This window comes from Oncorhynchus mykiss, chromosome 23 (genome assembly GCF_013265735.2).
Source record: "Oncorhynchus mykiss isolate Arlee chromosome 23, USDA_OmykA_1.1, whole genome shotgun sequence".
Classification (NCBI taxonomy): domain Eukaryota; kingdom Metazoa; phylum Chordata; class Actinopteri; order Salmoniformes; family Salmonidae; genus Oncorhynchus; species Oncorhynchus mykiss.
In genome coordinates, this window is record NC_048587.1 from 18877934 (window position 1) to 18884315 (window position 6382).

The following is a 6382-nucleotide window of genomic DNA, read 5'->3' on the forward strand; positions in this document are numbered from 1 at the left end:
AGCTTTTGCCTTGACGAACAGCTTTGCACACCCTTGGCATTCTCTGAACCAGCTTCATGAGGTAGTCACCTGGAATGCATTTCAATTAACAGGTGTGCCTTCTTAAAAGTTCTTACGGCTGAAATCCCGCTAACGGGATCAATTTGACAACAGCCAGTGAAAGTGCAGGGAGCCAAATTTAAACAACAGAAATGTCATAATTAAAATTCCTCAAACATACAAATATTATGCACCATTTTAAAGAAACTTGTTGTTAATCCCACCACAGTGTCCGATTTCAAAAAGGCTTTACGACGAAAGCACACCATCTGATTATGTTAGGTCAGCGCCTAGTCACAGAAAAACACAGCAATTTTCCAGCCAAAAAGAGGAGTCACAAAAAGCAGAAATAGAGATAAAATTAATCACTAACCTTTGATGATCTTCATCAGATGGCACTCATAGGACTTCATGTTACACAATACATGTATGTTTTGTTTGATAAAGTTCATATTTATATCCAAAAATCTCAGTTTCCATTGGCACGTTATGTCCAGTAATGTTTTGCCTCCAAAACATCCGGTGATTTTGCAGAGAGCCCCATCAATTTACAGGAATACTCATCATAAACGTTGATAAAAGATACAAGTGTTATGCATATAATTAAATATATACTTCTCCTTAATGCAACCACTGTGTCAGATTTCAAAAAAGCTTTATGGCAAAAGCACACCATGCGATAATCTGAGTACAGTGCTCAGCCACCATACAGATACCCGCCATGTTGTGGAGTCAACAAAAGTCAGAAATAGCATTATAAATATTCACTTACCTTTGATGATCTTCATCGGAATGCACTCCCAGGAATCCCAGTTCCACAATAAATGTTTGTTTTGTTCGATAAAGTCCATCATATATGTCCAAATACCTCCTTTTCGTTCGAGCGTTTAGTCCAGTAATCCAAATGCAGCAAGCACTAAGTCTAGACGAAAAGTAAAAAAAGTTATATTACAGTTCGTAGAAACATGTCAAATGATGTAAAGAATCAATCTTTAGGATGGTTTTATCCTAAATCTTCAATAGTGTTTCAATAGGACAATAACTTTGTCTTTAGAAATGAAAAGGAACAGAGCTTGCTCTCATGGTCGCGCGCGTGACTTAGCTCATGGCATTCTTCCAGACACCTGGTTCAAACAGCTCTTATTCGCTCCCCCTTCCCAGTAGAAGCCTGAAACAGGGTTCTAAAGACTGTTGACATGGAAGCCTTAGGAAGTTCAATCGGACCAAATTTACACTGTATCTTGGATAGGCAAAGACTTGAAAACCTACAAACCTCAGATTTCCCACTTCCTGGTTGGATTTTTTTCTCAGGTTTTTGCCTGCCATATGAATTATGTTATACTCACAGACATCTATCAAACAGTTTTAGAAACTTCAGAGTGTTTTCTATCCAAATCTACTAATACTACTAATCTACTAATCTACTAATATGAATATCTTAGCTTCTGGGCCTGAGTAGCACGCAGTTTACTCTGGGCACCTTATTCATCCAAGCTACTCAATCCTGCCCCCCAGCCATAAGAAGTTAAAATTAATTTGTGGAATTTATTTCCTTCTAAATGTGTTTGAGACAATCAGTTGTGTTGGGACAAGGTAGAGGTGGTATACAGAAGATAGCCCAATTTGGTAAAAAACCAAGTCCATATTATGGCAAGAACAGCTCAAATTGGCAACGTGAAATGACAGTCCATCATTACTTTAAGACATGAAGGTCAGTCAATACAGAACATTTCAAGATCTTTGAAAGTTTCTTCAAGTGCAGTTGCAAAAACCACCAAGTGCTATGATGACACTGGCTCTCAAGAGGATCACCACAGGAAAGGAAGACCCAGAGTTACCTCTGCTGCATAGGATCATTAAAGTTCATTAAAGGTAACTGCACCTCAGATTGCAGACCAAATAAATGCTTCACAAGGAACAGACACATCTCAACATCAACTTTTCAGAGGAGACTGCATGAATCAGGCTGTCACGACTCCCGCCGAAGTTGGCTCCCCCGCCTGTTCGGGTGGTGCTCGGCGGTCGCCATCACCGGCCTACTTTCGGTTAGTTTTGTCTCATTTGTTACATCGGTTCCTATTTTGATGTTCACGTTGTGTCGTTGGTGTTGTTTGTGCTCTGGACCGTGTTACCCGTTGTTTTGGGTTGGTCAGTGTTTTGCGCCCTGCGTGTTTGGGCGTTTACTTTTGGTGCCACATTAAAGTGCATCTTTCCCCTGGACCTCTCTGCGCCTGATTCCTCTCTACACACCTAGCCAGCCGTGACACAGGCCTTCATGGTCGAATTGCTGCAAAGAAACCACTACTAAAGGACACCAGTAAGATGAAGATGATTGCTTGGGCCAAGAAACACGAGCAATGGACCGGTGGAAATCTGTCCTTTGGCCTGATGAGTACAAATTTGAGATTTTTGGTTCCAACCGCCGTGTCTTTGTGAGACGCAGAATAGGTCAACGGATGATCTCCACATGTGTGGTTCACACCGTGAAGCATGGAGGAGGAGGTGTGATGGTTTGTGTGTGGTTTGCTGGTGACACTGTCAATTCAAGGCACACTTAACCAGCATGGCTACCACAGCATTCTGCACCGATACGCCATCCATCTGGTTTGTGCTTAGTGGGACTATCATTTCTTTGTCAACAGGACAATGACCCAACACACCTCCAGGCTGTGTATGGGCTATTTGACCAAGAAGGAGAGTGATGGAGTGCTGCATCAGATGACCTGGACTTTATAATCACCCAACCTCAAACCAATTGAGATGGTTTGGGTTGAGTTGGACCGCAGAGTGAAGGAAAATCAGCCAACAAGTGCTCAGCATATGTGGGAACTCCTTCAAGACTGTTGGAAAAGCATTCCTCATGAAACTGACTGAGAGAATGCCAAGAGTTTGCAAAGCTGTCAAGGCAAAGGGTGGCTACTTTGTAGAATCAAACATATGTGTCACGCCCTGGCCTTAGTTATCTTTGTTTTCTTTATTATTTTGGTTAGGCCAGGGTGTGACATGGGTGATGTATGGTTTTTGTCTCATCTAGGGTGTTTGTACTGTCTACGTTTTTTTGTAGATTTATGGGGTTGTGTTCATTCTAGGTGTTTATGTAAGTTGGTTGGTTGGTTCTCAATCAGAGGCAGGTGTTTATCGTTGTCTCTGATTGGGAACCATATTTAGGCAGCCATGTTCTTTGGGTATTTTGTGGGTGATTGTTTCCTGTGTCAGTGTTTGTGCCACACGGGACTGCGTCGTTGTCAGTTCACTTTATTATTTTGTATTTGTGTTCATGTTTAGTTTTTCTTTTTAAAAACCATGGACACCTGCCACGCTGCGTATTGGTCTGATCCTTGTTTCACCTCTTCAGAGGAAGAGGAGGAAATCTGCAATCGTGACAATAGGAAATATATTTGGATATATTTAACACTTTTTTGGTTACTACATGATTCCATATGTTTTACTTCATAGTCTTCACTATTATTATACAATGTAGAAAATAGTTAAAAAAAGAAAAACCCTTGCATAGGTGTGTCCAAACTTTTGAATGGCTCTGTACGTTCTTCCAGCAGCAGACAATGATCGATAATGTCAAAAGCCGCACTGAAGTCTAAGAAAACAGCCCCAACAATCTTTTTATCATCAATTTTTCTCAGCTAATCATCAGTCATTTGTTGAAGGGCTGTGCTTGTTGAATGTCCTTCCCTATAAGCATGTTGAAGGTCTGTTGTCAATTTGTTTACTGTAAAATAGCATTGTGTCTTGTCAAACACACATTTTTACAAAACTTTACTAAGGGTTGGTAACAGGCTGATTGGTCGGCTATTTGAGCCAGTAAAGGGGGCTTTACTATTCTTAGGTAGCGGAATGACTTTTGTTCCCCTCCTGGCCCGAGGGCACACACTTTCTAGTAGGCTTAAAATGAAGATATGGCCAATAGGAGGGGCAATATCGTCCCCATATTATCCTCAGTAATTTTCCATCCAACATATCAGACCCCGGTGGCTTGTTATTGTTGATAGACAACAATATTTTTTTCACCTCTTCCACACTCACTTTGTGGAATTCAAAATGACAATTTTTGTGATTCATAATTTGGTCAGATATACTTGGATGTGTAGTGTCAGCATTTTGTTGCTGGCATGTCAGGTTTGCTAGTCTTGCCATTATCAGTCGGCTTTGTAATGAATGAGCCACCTGATTCAATGAATGATGGAGCTGAGATTTCCTTTTTTCCAAAAATGTAATTGAAGGTGCTCCAAAGCTTTTTACTATCATTCTTTGTCATTTATCGTTGTTTCATTGTGTAGTTTCTTCTTCTTTTTCTTCAGTTTCATCACATGATTTCTCAATTTGCAGTACCTTTCCCAATCAGTTGTGCAGTCAGACCTATTTGCCATTCATTTTACCTCACCCCTCTCAACCATAGCATTTTTAAATTCCTCATCAATCCAAAGAGATTTAACAGTTTTTACAGTCATTTTATTAATGGGTGCATGCTTATTAGTAACTGGAATAAGCAATTTCATAAATGTGTCAAGTGCAACGTCTGTTTGCTCCTCATTACACACCACGGGCCAACAAATTGCTTTACTGGGAAGCTTAGCAGAAGTAGATATTTTCATGTTATTTATGTTAGTGCAGGGTGAGCTGCACACAGTGGACTTCCTACTAGGACACACTGCCTCAGTGCTAACAGAATAAATCTGGTTTGTAGGCACATGATTGCTGTATACAATAGCTGCCGGATCAGCCGAGGCATTCAGGGCAGTTAGAGGGACATAAATTAAGTTACTTACATTGTGTCTACCAATGCCCCCAGTATAATGTACATTTGCTAAAGCATTATGATGACTCAGTGACACAACGGTAGGGATTACCTGAGCTTGGGTCATAGATTTTTTAAAGATTTTAACTAGGCAAGTTGAGAAACAATTCATAATGGCAGCCTACCAGGGAACAGTGGGTTAACTGCCTTGTTCAAGGGTAGAATAACATATGTTTACCTTGTCATCTCAGGGATTTGATCCAGCAACTTTTCAGTTACTGGCTTAACACTCTAACCACCTGCCGCCCCAGATTTAGTCAGTGTCTCAACGCAGCCTCATAACGCTGTGAAAGGATCCAGGAACCCAAATGATTTGGGTGGATCCAATCCTCCTTATAGAAAGTGTTTTGTTTCCAAAAGGTATTGAAATTGTCAACAAAAGTCACACCCACTGAGCTGCAATAATCACATAGCCAGTTGTGAAGAGAAATAATTATTCTAAAATCAAATCAAATTTTATTTGTCACATACACATGGTTAGCAGATGTTAATGCGAGTGTAGCGAAATGCTTGTGCTTCTATTTCCGACAATGCGTTCAATGCCACGATTCAGAAAGGGCACAAGGCAAGATATGATGGGTCTTTTATTAGTGTCTAGCAGAGAGTCAATAAGCTCTTTGAAATCCAGTTTCAACTGTTCAGAGCTAATGTCATAACGTCATTAAAACCCACATGGACTACGATAGAATCGATGACCATATCCTGGCATAGTACAGCTCAATAATGTAATTTTCTCAAGCTCCAGGATAGGACATTGCATTTGCACCAGGAACAGTCACACTTCTTACCATGGAGCTGCTCAAAATCACGACTGGAGAGAAGGACGAGGAAATCCGCCTATTCCCACGCTTCACAGGATGGTGCAGGCCTCCGATAGATGGAGAAGCCCCGCTCGATCCAGCGCAGGAATGGAAGGTTGCTGACATCGTCTTCGAAATTGTGGGGGAAGATGTAGGAGTAGGCACAGAGGCCGCAGACACAGGTACCCCCAGCGACGAAGGTGCAGGAAGATCAGGCTCCAGGGCGACAAAACTATTCGTTGTTTGTATCCGCTCCGAGACTCTCGTTCGGAGTGTAGATTGCTTTGCAGCAGGCCGCTGACTTTGGCTTCCGCGCCTCGTGACATGCGACCATCGTTGATTGCCGTGCTCCTCTTGCTGTGCTCCTTCGACTCCATTATAAAATGGGGGAGGAGAGGCAGGAGATGGCTCCCCTGGCGAATGAACTCCGGGCAACACCGTCCACCGTTGGATAACGACAAACGACAAGATGGAGATGCATCCAACATGCGCGTAGAAAAGGTCAACATTTCACTCTGCGTTTTCTCCAGTTTCTAACGTAGGCTGACGACCTGCGTGATCAAGAAAGCCACCTAAAGCCTATAATCCTCTGCAAGCTAACAATTGCCACATTGGAAGTCTGAATGATCCAGTTTAGTAGAAACAGCTCCTACAGCGCTGGAACCATTCATTTACTTCTCCAGACAAAGAGAACTCATCTGGGCCTAACATAGCTTTATGGCTAACTTAG